Raw genomic sequence first — 15,418 nt, 5'->3', positions numbered from 1 at the left:
TAAACCTGCTGCCTGAATGTTGTTCACAGCTACTTCCTGATCAGAACAGCTCTTTTGCTCATTTGCACAAATAACGGGGCATTTTTGCACAAATGGGGTGTGCTGTCAAATGCGCAAAAATAAAAGATCTTCCATTGCCCCGTTTGGACCGGGCGCATGGGAAGATCCAATACACAATAGGTTAAGTTCTGAACCTTTCCTGTATTTTTTTTCAAGTGGGAGAGCAGCAGTGAAGGAAAGAAATTCATTTTTCCTTTTTATCGCTTTTCACAGTGACAGGAAGGCCTGTCACTCTGAAATATACTCCAAGCATGCACCTGGGCATGGTGCCTGTAATACATTAGTGTCTCGAGCACACGCCCAACACTAATGTATTTAAGGGGGCTGGCCAGCACATCTTAGCGCTACTGCTCAGCCCCCTCTGAACTGTGCAAGTCACCTTTGAGAATAGGGTCACCTGCGCATTTCTAAATGTAGCTCAAATGAGAAGAAGCACATACTCTGCACTTTTTGTATTTGTACTCAATTTTGAGAATCAGTTTGCTAGAGTACAACGCCTGTAGCATTCTCTCCCTTTTGTGGGGAATATATTAATCACGTGCAATCCTGAAAGTTGAAATGAATATTGATACATTTGAATGCTATGTTTTTTCAGAAGATAGCTCAGTGTGTTAAACAACCATTGCAGAGATGTGTTTTCAGATGCCAGATTGCAATCCATAATGGTAGACCGACCTTTCCTATGTCTGAGGTTGATAAAATCAGATGTATATATATATATATACTTTTTTTTTATAGAAAATCCTACTGCGCTACAAAACAATGCGCCTCACCAGACAGTGCTAACTATGAACAGCAACACAGCATCAGTACGATGCAGGTCTAGAGCTTGATTCCTCCCCATGAGGGTTGAAAAACTAGCAGCCACCCCTATAAAGACCATAAAGTGTTAGTCAGTAAAAGTGATTATGTAGTCAAATTCAAGAGGGTGGAGTCAAAGTGTTGAGGCTCCTGTCCTGGGCTTTGCCAGCGGATGATAGAGTGATCCTCGACAAATCATCTTATCTCAGTGTATAGTACTCTGCTGCCTGCCAGGAAAGGCTTGCCTTCTCACATACTGGTGCCCGTGTTTAGCCCATTGCCTGATCTTTCTTTTTATGAAGGCCATTTTAGTGAAGGGGTCTTCTACAGAAGAGAGCTGCCCAAATGTCAACGGCCTCTGGCGTGAATATTTTCAGGTGTAGTTATTTAGCACAAGAAATGGTTTGCTTTCTTATGCAGTCTCAAAGGTCTGTCTGGACAGTCATCAAGACTGTGTGTTGGGTGTATTTAAGCTTTAAAATACAATAGAAAACCCGAGATTATATATTTTAAGCTGACACCAATTGATATTCTCAAAGTTGTATACTTACACTGATTATGGAGAAAATGAAGCTGGAATCATTCTCTTTTTCAATAACATGCTTCTTTAAAGTTTTGTTTTTAAATGTTGTCAAGATGGACTATTGTGTGATTTCTGTACTTTGCAAGTCAGTTCTATAAAGGAGGGTATTATTTACATGCACAAATAATTGTACCTTGCTCTAGAATAAAAATTGAGAAACACTGTGTCAAGCGTAGATTTTGCAGACTAGCTCAAATCCCAGTTTTACCTCATAACCAGCGTGTGTGATCCTGTGCAATTGATTTAATCTTGTGGTGCCTACCCTCTCAAAATTCTCATTCTCTAAAAATGTCAAGGTGTCAGTCCCTACAAGTGATTTAGTTGTCAGGGTATGTGATTAAATAAAGTCTCACTGATAGTTTAGCTAGCTATAATGTTGTTTCATGTATATTAATAGTGCCATTGAGATATGGTATGCCACAAAGCCATTTGTTTATTTGCTGACTAATAGCAACACAGCTTGAAAACCGCAGCTCTCTTCTAATCCCTGTATATGTTAGCATACATGCACCTTTCTGGTAGCTTCTAATTTATAACCACTATCTTTTCTATATGATGGTATGTGTACTTTTCCCATTGCTTCCAACTGTCTGCATGCTTCAACACTTTTTCATTCTGCTAATAGAAGTCATCTGTCTATGCTGGGGTAGGTGTAGATTTTGCATATAGTTACTGATCTGTGTCCTGCATTTAAAACTACACCCTCCTTGTGGCTGCTTTTTTTAGTTTTGACAATTAGGTGGCGCTAAAGCGCCGCTTATAAGCCAAAACTATTGCATTAAAGTACAACAAGAAGGGAGATGTGATGTGAGGAGGGATACCCAGCCTGTTGGTGTTGTTTGGTTATTTACCCACCCATTAACTGCCCTTGGCCATGCTAATACCTATAGCTATTCCCACCCGCTACTGTCCCTTCCCCGCTCAAAACACATCCTCCTAGGAACTCTTTGAGCTAGCTCTATCAAACTGTAACAGCTGCAAGTGTTCTTTCTAAACATTCTTCTGAGACATTGGCTTAATTGCAGTTGTAAATGTGTTACTGGTGTGATAAACATGTCTTACCAAGTGTTCCTTCAGCCACTTGATTTAGAAGCAAGTCCTTGCACTGAAGGCCTGTTCAAAAGAAGCACTGGCAAAGCCCACAGTTTTGGCTGGTATATAGTTATTAGATTGGTATTTTCCAGGCTCTGCTATCATATGCCCAGACACTCGTACCGTATTCCAGCTGTTGCTAGCATTATGGCAGTGTGTGGCAAATTCCGATTTCATGCCTGCACAAAAGCCAAAACTGTTGACTTTGCCAATGATTGTTAAAATGTATCCTGTACCCTCATTGTGGACTGCTAATATTGCCCTTGAAATGCACAGCCATAGACAGAGTAGGACCTGTATGGGCAAGGCCCGCCCAAAATCTGTAAATGCCCACTAAGCAGCTCTGTCTGGGCATTTATAGATGTTAGTGTCACTGCGGGGGGTCCAACTACATTAGCTTCATACCCCACTTGTTAGACAATTCTGGCTACGCCTCTGTTGAAATGCCGCTTGTTTATTATTCTGATTCCAGCAAGCCTGAAATGGGTAAGCAGACTTGAAGACAGTACCTGCGTATATTTGAATTACTGTGGCGCAGCATATCTAGCTATGGAGTTGTGATCACATTGAGGGGGGTGCACGACCAGAGATGGTGCATCCCTTCGATGTTTTGGTGCTGGGGGGCTCAAGCTGTCTGTGCCCTGGGTCCCAAAATTCCTTACTATGGCCCTGCTCTCAGGTGCCCAACTGTGATTCTGCCCGCTGGGATATGCAACCTTATGTCCCACTGCAATTGTGCGCCTGTGTGTCACACTGTAATCTCGCTATCGTGTTATGTCTTGCTATTTATGGCTTGATTGCGCTCCTCGCTAACCTGAGCTTTATTCTACTTTCTAGCTTATACTGGTCTGCTCCCAGGTGCCCAACTGTGATTCTGCCAGCTGGGAAAGGCACCCCTGTTGCCCCACTGTGATTCTCCTACCATGTGTCCCACTGTAGTCTTGCCCTCTCAGGTCTTGCTCACTGGCGTCCAATGCAATCAGTGCCCTACCTTGTTTTTGCTCTCTGATGCCCAACGTAATTCACATAACTGGCTCCCAGATATTGCTCTTTGACCTCGTAGCAGGCTGAGCTGTTCCTATGGGACCCACCAGACCTATTGTCAGCCAATGTCTACTTGGTATCCGCTGCTGCATATTAACTATGTCTTCCACTCCTCCATATTCCCTCACTTTATTCTAAGAACAGCCGTTGCACATTGACCACTGCCAAAGACACTAGCTCACTGCGGGATGACAAGTACCTTTCCTGAAAGGCATCGCTACGGAGATGTTGCCCAAGGGGTACCGCTATCAAGATGTTGCCATGGCCACACCATATGCTAAAACACAATACACACATAATGAAGTCACTTACACATGGCAACTGAATAACCCTTCCAACAGACATCCAACAACGGAATGCTTCACCTCAACAATCAGCCTGCGTCTCTCAGTCCCGCTCAATGTCCCCTAGTCCTAGCAGCACAGGCATGCCAGGCTCCCCTCTGGCCATAGGCTTCGCTAGTGGAGGACTGCGGGGGCTATAGCTCCAGGTCTATTGGTTGTAGCCACTGATAGAAGCTCAGGGGCTGCAGTCAAAAGGCTAGCTAGATCCGAGTCCAGACAATCCAGAGATTAGCGTAGCCCCAGATCTTTTCCAGACCTAGCAACACCCCTGCCTCTGGATACCAATGCTTCTATGCTCTTGACACAGAACACTTAGAAGCAGTCTTTGGTGCAGAGCTTATGGTACGTGCGGCCCATACGCACATGCACAACAGCAAGGCTACCTTGCCTTTTTCCTTTCCCCAGTAACCTCACACAACCCCCACCCTTTCATATCCACTAGAGCACCTTGAGCGCATGCACCCCAGCAACATAACACAACAAACCATACCATGTCGCCATATCCTAAGCTGCCCTACCCCATCATTTCCATTTCAAACCTTTCCCACCATATCAAACCCTTTCCCATTCTATCCCACCCTATCCCACCTTAATTTTGTATTTGTATTTTTATTTTTATTTCTTTAGCGTGATAGGCCTAAGTGCTGCCCAAAGCAAACAGCAGTACAAATCACATGAGCAAACAATCAGAAACCAGCAGAGTAAAAGGGGAAAGGGAAGGAAGATAAGGAGGATCAAGACCATAAAGACACTTAAAAACAATACGGAGAAAAATATAAAGGAAACGATTTTCAAAGGAAAGCCATTGCAAAGAGTATGAACCAGAAGTAATAGAATCACGAGGGGCTAAAGGTGCAAGGAACCCGAAATGAAAACTGGTAAATAGAAAAAAGAGGGGCAAGATGAGATGCAGGAAGACCAAGTAGAAGGGAAGAGCAGTACACCAGGTGGGAGAAAACTAGTGAGGAAATGAGAAGTTTAGCAAAGGGGAAGGTAAGAAACCGACAAGCTTTTTGAATATTAAAAGGTTGATAGTGACAGGAGCGAAAAATGACCCCAAGATTATGGGTAGAAGAAGAAATAAAGAGAGAAGAAGGAGGAAAAGAAAGGAAAGGGGGAGGAAGAGGAGGAGGGATAGTTAAAGCAGGAAAAAACAGAACTTCCGTCTTTGAGGGATTAAGGTTTTAAGGTGAAGCTAATGAGAAGACATCCAGGCTTGGATAGCAAGAAGACAGGCAGACAAAGAAGCTTTACGCAGCCCTCTCACAACCTGTCCTGCCCTGTCACCATTGTACCACCGCATCCCACACTATAGCACCCGTCTATTTCCACCTATCACAAACTCCTACAGGTCCACCATTACAACCTTCTTGCACCAAAGCCCATTTTCTCCATCCATCCTTATTTCGCTCAATTTCTACATATTCGATCATACCCCAGATGTTATCTTATTTGCCCACCCATGCCACTTGAGTGTACACATGCTGTTGGAAGCAGCTACCTGTTTGGGCGGGTAGTGAGGCTTGACGGCTGTACGCACGCTCATTGGGCCCTTCCTCTAAGCCTGTGCTGTGTCGTACTCCATGCGGAGCCTGAGGAGCTGCGGCGGGAACAAGAGCGGAGGACAGGAGCCCTGGTACACGGGAGCACCGGTGAGATGCATCGCGGCAGTGCTCAGCTAGAGCTGGTGAACCATGGTGCGTGGTGTCTTGGGCCGGCTTTTTCTGGTGCCGTTTTCTGGTGCCGTTTCCCCGCATGGAGGGGGCTGTCTCACGATCCAGCGCTGTGTCTTGGGTACCCAACGCCTGTGGGCAGGCAGCGCGGCAGGGAATCTAGTTTGTTGATGGGCGTCCTGGTTACTTGGGTCCTTTTAGAGGCATATGCCTTCAGATTCTGATCATCTTTGTGCATTTTAGCGGGGATATTCTTGTGTTACCCCTGGGTATGCCTTTGGATCAATGTATAGACAGTGTTCTAGGGTCTAGTATTTTCGAAAAACCCGTTTAATGGAGCACAGGCTATGAAGTCCACGGAGAAAGGGGTTGATGAGGCGTCTATTCAGCCTCTGGTGGAAGCTATGGGACCTGATATCGACCAAATGGACCACAATCTCTGGCAGCTTATCAAAGAGAAAATTATCTCTGAACTCATCCAATGCAAGAACATGATGGATTTTTAAACTGTGGGTAGTAGACTCCTTTGGCAATATTATACCTGGCCCTCTACTGGACAGGGCTGACACAGCATGTCAGGCAGAGGTGCAGACTATGGAGATTGCATGCCAAAGTGATTTGACTGTTTTATGGCCACGTGGCAAAAAAGCTAAGTTTATGAAGTGTGATAGGGGATCGAGTGCTGGTTCTGGAGTCACTGAAAGGAAGGTTGGCGCAGCTGCAACTGTTATGCTGACTTCCCCTGGAGTTACAGTGCATGTGGGGTCTCCACCGCAGCACATTTCTGCTCACTTTAAGGTTGCCGGGGAGGGAACGGCTGACTTTCCTTTTGAAAAAGACCTCTGTATCAAAAAATCTAAAATGCCTGACCTTAGAAAGTTGGTTAGTGATCACAGAACTCTTGTTATTACGAATGTGGATAGACCAGCGAGGTATGAAACCACTGAAGCCCTCAGAAATAAGGTCTTGTCCTGGCTGCGGAGTGGAGTGGGCCCAGGTTGTGTACGAGGGTTCACAGTAAGGACTGGTGTCACGGGATTAACACAGACTGCAATCATTATAGGCTGCAGCCAGAAGAATCTTCCCCATTCGTTAAGTCATTTTGTATGTGAGCTTTACATCCTCGGTGACAAATGTAAGGATTGTATTGGACTGATTGTGCCCAGTTGTGATTTTATGTCCCTGTCTGGAATATAATTTAAGTAGTTGGGGGAGGAGGGGTTATGTGACTTTGTTTGCTCATTAGACTGGTGTGTCTTATTGCTCAGTTCTCTTGTTTATCTTCTTCCCTTGATGCTTTAGATCTGTTGTATTTTGTTATGTTGTCCCAGCGCCTCTATGCCTCAGGGTTTTTTGTTTCATGCTATACAAATAAGTAAAAAAATATATATATATATTTTAAACGTACCCCACTATGCGCCACCTTTTTGAAGCATACCAGGCCTTGTCTGAGACTTGTTTGCGTGGTCTCCCTCACCTCACCCTGTCTAACCCATGTCTCGTTTTCTGCCCGGGAGCACAGGGCCCTGGGAGGGGAGCCTGCGGGGAGGGGTAGGTAGCCTTGGGAAAAGGTTGCTGACTGTGTGTGCGCCATGGGGCGGGAGTGCAGCGGGAGGAGCGGCTTGGTATTTGGGCAGGTCTCTGGTCTTGTTTGAAATGGGGCACCTGTGCTTTTATGAGGAGTCAGTCCCCCTGCGAGGGGCGGGGGTGGTCCCCAGGGGAGGTTGGAGAGCCCTGTATGGGGTTGCACCTGCGGGGGGATGCTGCTTCTTCACTATGGGGGTGCTTAGCAGGCTCTAACCGGGGTGGAGATCTCTGGGGTGGTGCCCTTGCTGGGGTAGGCAGTGTATTTGATGGGGGCAGATCAATCATACTGGGGTATGCGTGTTGCACTAATTCCCCTTAACGAGTGGTCTTCTTCCTACTGGGGGGGGGGCTGCTGCTGGGATACGGGGTTTCTGAATGGGGTGGGGGCTGATGCTGTGAAGGTTGGGGGGGGGTGTTCCAGCAGTGGTAGTGTAACTCCTACTGTGGTGGGGTGTTGGTGCTGGCCTGGGGGGCGAGGCGATATCACTGAGTGGGGGTGGTGATATTGCTGAATGGAGAGTGGCAATATTAATGAATGGGGGATATATTTCTGGATGGAGAGTGGCGATATTGCTGGATGAGCCGTGGTGATGCTGCTGGATGTGGTGCGGTGGTGTTGCCGTGATACTGACGGCGAGCTGTGATATCTCTGGGTGGAGCGAGGTGGTGTTAGTGTGTGGGTAGTGGTGATGTTGCTGAATGTAAAGTGATGATGTTGTTGACTTTGTAGTGGTGATGTTGGATAGGGCGTGGGGATGTTACTGGATGGGGAGTCGTGATTTATGAAGAGAGGCGATGTTGCTGAATGTGGGGTGGAGCTACCGCTCAGTTGGTAGTGGTGAGGTTGGACGGGAGCTGGTGATGTTGCTCAATGGGACGTAATGATGTTGGATGGGGAGTGGCGATTTTACTGGTTGTGGGGTGGCAACCTTGCTAAATGGGGTGTGGTGAGGTTGAATGAAGAGAGGTGATGTTGCTGAATGTGAAGTGATGATGTTGAATTGTTAGTGGCGAGATTGGCCAGGGAGTGGTGGTGTTGCTGACGGGGAGTGGTGATCTTGCTGAATGTGAAGTTATGATGTTGAATTGGTAGTGTTAAAATTGGCTGGGGAGTGGTGGCGTTGCTGATGGGGAGTGGTGGCGTTGCTGAATGGGGAGAGGTAATGTTGCTGAATGTGAAGTGATGATGTTGAATTGGTAGTGGTGAGATTGGCTAGGGAGTGGTGGTGTTGCGGATGGGGAGTGGTGGCGTTGCTGAATGGGGAGGTAATGTTGCTGAATGTGAAGTGATGATGTTGAATTGATAGTGGTGAGATTGGCTGGGGAGTGGTGGTGTTGCTGATGGGGAGTGTTGATCTTGCTGAATGTGAAGCTGTGATGATGTTGAATTGGTAGTGGTGAGATTGGCTGGGGAGCTGTGATGTTGCTGGATGTGGAGAGGTGAGGATGTTTAACTGGCAGTGTGCGGATTTATGGGGAGTTGTGATGTTATTGAATCGTGTGTGGTGATGCTGGATGGGGCGTGGGGATGTTACTGGATGAGCAGTAGTGATTTATGAAGAGAGGCCGATGTTGCTGATTGTGGGGTGGCGACGTTGCTGAATGGGTAGCAGTGAGGTTGGGTGGTGACTGGTGATGTTGCTGAATGGGGTGTGAGGAAGTTGGACGCAGAGTAGTGATGTTGCTGAACGTGGGTGGCGACATTGCTAAATGGGTAGTGGTGGTGTTGCTGGATGTGAAGTGGTGATGATGTTGAATTGGTAGTGGTGATATTGGCTGGGGAGTGGTGACGTTGAGGAATGGGGAGAGATGATGCTGCTGAATGTGAAGTGATGATGTTGAATTGGTAGTGGAGAAATTGGCTGGGGAGTGGAGATGTTGCTGGATGTGGAGCGGTGAGGATGTTTAACTGGCAGTGTGCGGATTTATGGGGAGTTGTGATGTTATTGAATCGTGTGAGGTGATGCTGGATGGGCGTGGGGATGTTACTGGATGAGCAGTAGTGATGTTTGAAGAGAGGCGATGTTGCTGAGTGTGGGGTGGCGACATTGCTGGATGGGTGGCGGTGAGGTTGGATGGAGACTGGGGATGTTGCTGGACAGAGAGTGGTGATATTGCCGAACGTGCGATGGGGATGTGGTTGTCATATGAGGCATTCGTGGTTGGCAGGCATCAGTTGGGTTGAGCACCTGCTGAGGTGGCTGGGAAGTTCCTGTCGAGGGTGATCGCCCGTTCTTGCTCGTAGCAGTGGGACGGGGGGCGGGGGCGTCCCTGATGGCCCACGGCATGGGAGTGGGTCTTTAGGGGGTAGACACTGTGCTGCTCCTCACTGGGCTGGGGGTGTTCCCACCGGGGGTAATATCTGACGCACTAGGGGTGTGGTCACTTTCAGGGGATGCTTCTGCCGAGGTAGGGGGGTAATGTTGGTGGGCGGGAACCTGCTTGAGTGGGGAGATGTACCTGCCAGGGAGGTATCACCTGCTGGATTCTGTGGGGGCGCTGGTGCCTTGGGGGGTTCTCAAATCTGGGAGATGAATCGGCTGGGGGTCTTGGGCTGGGTTGGAGTTGCCGGTACCTGTGTGCGCCGGTTACCTGTCCTGGTCTCTTGCTGTGTTGATGATGCAAGCGCACATCAGGTGTTAGAGGTGGGGGCTGGTGGTGGGGTACCCGTAGGTGATTGCAGGATAGCTGGGGGGTTTGGTCAGGGCGCGGTGGGCTGTACCTGAATTGTCGCCTGCTGTCTGTCGTTCGGTGGGTGGGGTACCTGTTGCTTGCCGGGCCCCTCTGCAGAGATGGCAGGTGCAGCAGCCCTGGTGTTCGGCTTTCTCCGGGCTCCGGCAACCCTTCTCTGGTGCAGGCAGAGCAGAGGAGCAGGGGCTGCTGGGGCTCAGAGCAAACAGCAGAAACCTCCAGCTCATAATCACTGTGCCGAGGGGGAGGGGGAGGGAGCAGGGAAGCGGCTAGAAGGGAGAGGGAGTGCATGCAAGGGGTGCGATACTGAAGGGGACGAGGGGAGAGGAGATAAGGATACCGGGGAGGGGGGAGAGGAGAAGGGGGAGGAGGGGAGGCGCGAGCAAGAGGCGTTTGGAGGGATAGAATGAGAGGTGAAAGCAAGGGGATGGGTAAAGGAGGGGTGATGGAAACAGAGGGGACGCGGGAAAGAGGGTAAGAGGGGAAAGGAGGATGGAGAAATGAGGAAAGGGTGGTTGGGACAGGGTAAGTGAGAGAGAAGTAAAGAGGCAGAGGATGAAGAGAGGGGGTGGGAGGGCACAGGAGATGAATGGACGCAGTGTAACCGGTTGGGGAAGCACAGAACTAAGTGGCGAGAAAGACTGAGCGAGAGAAGGTGGCGCTGCTGATAGGGAACAAAAGAAAATTAAAAAGAGGGAGAGAGAAGAGACGAGCATAAACTGGAGAAAGGGTGCATAGAAGTGGAACGAAACAGAGTGATCGAGCGAGTGAATGCGCAGTAACGTTAGTAGAAATTACTGATGGGGAGGACATAGCTCTCAACTCACACGCTTTTGGCGGGTGTCACCCGCCTTGTAAAGAGCTGACTCACCCGCCAAGCCTCCTGCACGCCCATTCATTTCAATGGGCGTTTCACCCGCCAAAAACAAAATCGGGTGATTTCACCCGCCTTTGAAACACGGTTGAGAGCTATGGGAGGAGGGAATAGCAAGGGCGCTCAGAGCGAGGCAACGCAGTGTGGAGAGATCGAGCAAGGGAGGGGAAGAGAGCAGAGGACGGGATAGAAAGGATAATAAGAGCGAGGGAACGGAGTGTGGAGAGATGGAGCAAGGGAGCGCGGGAGAGGAGGGGATAGAAAGGATGATAAGAGGGAATGGAGTGTGGAGAGATGGAGCAAGAGAGGGGAAGAGAGCGGAGGAGGGGATAGAAAGGATAATAAGATCGAGGGAACGTAGTGTGGAGAGATGGAGCAAGCAGGGGGACGAGAGCAGAGGAGGGGATAGAAAGGATAATAAGAGTGAGGGAACGGAGTGTGGAGAGATGGAGCAAGGGAGGGGAAGAGAGGAGAGGATAGAAAGGGTGATAAGAGCGAGGGAACAGAGTGTGGAGAGATGGAGCAAGGGAGGGGAAGAGAGCAGAGGAGGGGATAGAAAGGACGATAAGAGCGAGGGAACGGAGTGTGGACAGGTGGAGCAAGGGAAGGGAAGAGAGCAGAGGGGGGATAGAAAGGACGATAAGAACGAGGGAACGGAGTGTGGAGAGATGGAGCAAGGGAGGGGAAGAGAGCAGAGGAGGGGATAGAAAGGATGATAAGAGTGAGGGAACGGAGTGTGGAGAGATGGAGCAAGGGAGGAGACGAGAGCAGAGGAGGGGATAGAAAGGATAGAAAGGACGATAAGAGCAAGGGAACGGAGTGTGGAGAGATGGAGCAAGGGAGCGTGGGAGAGGAGGGGATAGAAAGGATGATAAGAGTGAGGGAATGGAGTGTGGAGAGATGGAGCAAGGGAGGAAAAGAGAGCGGAGGAGGGGATAGAAAGGATAATAAGATCGAGGGAACGTAGTGTGGAGAGATGGAGCAAGCAGGGGGACGAGAGCAGAGGAGGGGATAGAAAGGATGATAAGAGTGAGGGAACGGAGTGTGGAGAGATGGAGCAAGGGAGGGGAAGAGAGGAGAGGATAGAAAGGGTGATAAGAGCGAGGGAACAGAGTGTGGAGAGATGGAGCAAGGGAGGGGAAGAGAGCAGAGGAGGGGATAGAAAGGACGATAAGAGCGAGGGAATGGAGTGTGGACAGGTGGAGTAAGGGAAGGGAAGAGAGCAGAGGGGGAGATAGAAAGGACGATAAGAACGAGGGAACGGAGTGTGGAGAGATGGAGCAAGGGAGGGGAAGAGAGCAGAGGAGGGGATAGAAAGGACGATAAGAGTGAGGGAACGGAGTGTGGAGAGATGGAGCCAGGGAGGAGACGAGAGCAGAGGAGGGGATAGAAAGGATGATAAGAGCGAGGGAACGGGGTGTGGAGAGATGGAACAAGTGAGGGGAAGAAAGCAGAGCAGGTGAAAGGATGATAAGAACGAGGGAACGGAGTGGAGAGATGGAGCAAGGGAGGGGGAGAGAGGAGAGGATAGACAGGGTGATAAGAGCGAGGGAATGAAGGGTGGAGAGCTGGAGCAAGGGAGGGAAGAGAACAGAGGAGGCGATAGAAAGAATGATAAGAGGAGGCAACGGAGTGTGCCGAGATGGAGCAAGCTGGAAGAAGAGAACAGAGGAGGGGATAGAAAGGATGATAAGAGTGAGGGAACGCAGTGTGGAGAGATTGATCAAGCCGGGGGAAGAGAGCAGAGGAGGGGATAGAAAGGAGGATAAGAGCAAGGGAACAGGGTGTGGAGAGATGGAGCAGGTGAGGGGAAGAAAGCAGAGCCGGTGAAAGGATGATAAGAGCGAGGGAACAGAGTGTGGAGAGATGAAGCAAGCTGGAAGAAGAGAACAGAGGAGGGGATAGAAAGGATGATAAGAGTGAGGGAACGGAGTGTGGACAGATGGAGCAAGGGAGGGGAAGAGAGCAGAGGAGGTGAAAGGATGATAAGAGCGAGGGAACAGAGTGGAGGGATGTAGCAAGGGAGGGGGAGAGAGGAGAGGATAGGATAGGAAAGGTGATAAGAGCGAGGGAACAGAGGGTGGAGAGATGGAGCAAGGGAGGGAAGAGAACAGAGGAGGCGATAGAAAGAATGATAAGAGCGAGGCAACGGAGTGTGCCGAGATGGAGCAAGCTGGAAGAAGAGAACAGAGGAGGGCATAGAAAGGATGATAAGAGTGAGGGAACGCAGTGTGGAGAGATTGATCAAGCCGGGGGAAGAGGGCAGAGGAGGGGATAGAAAGGATGATAAGAGCGAGGGAACAGGGTGTGGAGAGATGGAGCAGGTGAGGGGAAGAAAGCAGAGCCGGTGAAAGGATGATAAGAGCGAGGGAACAGAGTGTGGAGAGGTGAAGCAAGCTGGAAGAAGAGAACAGAGGAGGGGATAGAAAGGATGATAAGAGCGAGGGAACGGGGTGTGGAGAGATGGAACAAATGAGGGGAAGAAAGCAGAGCAGGTGAAAGGATGATAAGAGCGAGGGAACAGAGTGTGGAGAGATGGAGCAAGCTGGAAGAAGAGAACAGAGGAGGGGATAGAAAGGATGATAAGAGTGAGGGAACAGAGTGTTGACAGATGGCGCAAGGGAGAGGAAGAGAGCAGAGGAGGTGAAAGGATCATAAGAGCGAGGGAACAGAGTGGAGGGATGTAGCAAGGAAGGGGGAGAGAGGAGAGGATAGAAAAGGTGATAAGAGTGAGGGAACGGAGTGTGGACAGATGGCGCAAGGGAGAGGAAGAGAGCAGAGGAGGCGATAGAAAGAATGATAAGAGCGAGGGAACAGAGAGTGGAGAGATAGAGCAAGGGAGGGGAAGAGAGCAAAGGAGGGGATAAAAAGGATAGAAAGGACAATATGAGCAAGGGGACGGAGTGTGGAGAGATGGAGCAAGTGAGGGGAAGAAAGCAGAGTAGGTGAAATGATGATAAGAGCGAGGTAACGGAGATGGAGCAAGGGAGGGGGAGAGAGCAGAGGAGGGGATAGAAAGGATGATAAGAGTGAGGGAACGGAGGTTGGAGAGATGGAGCAAGGGATGGGAAGAGAGCAGAGGAGGGGATAGAAAGGATGATGAGAGTGAGGGAACGGAGTGTGGAGAGATGGAGCAAGGGAGGGGAGGGAGGGGATAGAAAGGATAGAAAGGATAATAAGAGCGAGGGAACGGAGTGTGGAGAGATTGATCAAACAGGGGGAAGAGAGCAGAGGAGGGGAGAGAAAGGATAAAAAGGACGATAAGAGCGAGGGAATGGAGTCTGGAGAGATGGAGCAAGGGAGGGGAAGAGAGCAGAGGAGGGGATAGACAATATGATAAGAGCGAGGGAACGGACTGTGGAGAGATTGATCAAGCAGGGGGAAGAGAGCAGAGGAGGGGATAGAAAGGATAATAAGAACGAGGGAACGGAGTGTGGAGAGATGGAGCAAGGGAGGGGAAGAGAGCGGAGGAGGGGATAGAACGGCTAATAAGAGCGAGGGAACGTAGTGTGGAGAGATGGAGCAAGCATGGGACGAGAGCAGAGGAGGGGATAGAAAGGATAATAAGAGCGAGGGAACGGAGTGTGGAGAGATGGAGCAAGGGAGGGGGAGAGAGCAGAGGAGGGGATAGAAAGGACGATAAGAGCGAGGGAATGGAGTGTGGAGAGATGGAGCAAGGTAGGGGAAGAGAGCAGAGGAGGGGATAGAAAGGATGATAAGAGTGAGGGAACGTAGTGTGGAGAGATGGAGCGAGATGGGAGAAGAGAGCAGAGGAGGGGATAGAAAGGATGATAAGAGCGAGGGAACAGGGTGTGGAGAGATGGAGCAGGTGAGGGGAAGAAAGCAGAGCAGGTGAAAGGATGATAAGAGCGAGGGAACAGAGTGTGGAGAGATGGAGCAAGCTGGTAGAAGAGAACAGAGGAGGGGATAGAAAGGATGATAAGAGTGAGGGAACGGAGTGTGGACAGATGGAGCAAGGGAGGGGAAGAGAGCAGAGGAGGTGAAAGGATGATAAGAGCGAGGGAACAGAGTGGAGAGATGTAGCAAGGAAGGGGGAGAGAGGAGAGGATGGAAAAGGTGATAAGAGCGAGGGAACGGAGGGTGAAGAGATGGAGCAAAGGAGGGAAGAGAACAGAGGAGGCGATAGAAAGAATGATAAGAGCGAGGGAACAGAGAATCGAGAGATAGAGCAAGGGGGGGAAGAGAGCAAAGGAGGGGATAAAAAGGATAGAAAGGACGATAAGAGCGAGGGGACGGAGTGTGGAGAGATGGAGCAAGTGAGCGGAAGAAAGCAGAGGAGGGGATAGAAAGGATGATAAGAGTTAGGGAACTGAGGGTGGAGAGATGGAGCAAGGGATGGGCAGAGAGCAGAGGAGGGGATAGAAAGGATGATAAGAGTGAGGGAACTGAGGGTGGAGAGATGGAGCAAGGGATGGGAAGAGAGCAGAGGAGGGGATAGAAAGAATGATAAGACTGAGGGAACGGAGTGTGGACAGATGGAGCAAGGGAGGGGAAGAGAGCAGAGGAGGTGAAAGGATGATAAGAGCGAGGGAACAGAGTGGAGGGATGTAGCAAGGGAGGGGGGGAGAGGAGAGGATAGGAAAGGTGATAAGAGCGAGGGAACCGAGGGTGGAGAGATGGAGCAAGGGAGGGAAGAGAACAGAGGAGG

At 49.8% G+C, this 15,418-nt stretch overlaps 1 protein-coding gene across 2 annotated transcripts in view; it reads right to left on the bottom strand.

Moving 5' to 3' along the window:
* LOC138492047 (melanin-concentrating hormone receptor 1-like) overlaps window positions 1–10,540 on the bottom strand; it is a 370,693-nt gene extending 360,153 nt beyond the window's left edge. The window contains exon 1 of one of the 2 annotated variants that reach the window (XM_069618973.1): window positions 9,907–10,540. The gene's annotated coding sequence lies outside the window, so the exon portion shown is untranslated. The remainder of the gene's footprint in view (window positions 1–9,906) is intronic. The other variant, XM_069618974.1, reaches the window with a different exon arrangement.
* Window positions 10,541–15,418: the final 4,878 nt, after the last annotated feature.

Source organism: Ambystoma mexicanum, chromosome 10 (assembly GCF_040938575.1).
Source record: "Ambystoma mexicanum isolate Mex_15411 chromosome 10, UKY_AmexF1_1, whole genome shotgun sequence".
In the NCBI taxonomy this organism is placed as follows: Eukaryota; Metazoa; Chordata; class Amphibia; order Caudata; family Ambystomatidae; genus Ambystoma; species Ambystoma mexicanum.
This window is presented reverse-complemented; position numbering and strand designations above follow the sequence as displayed.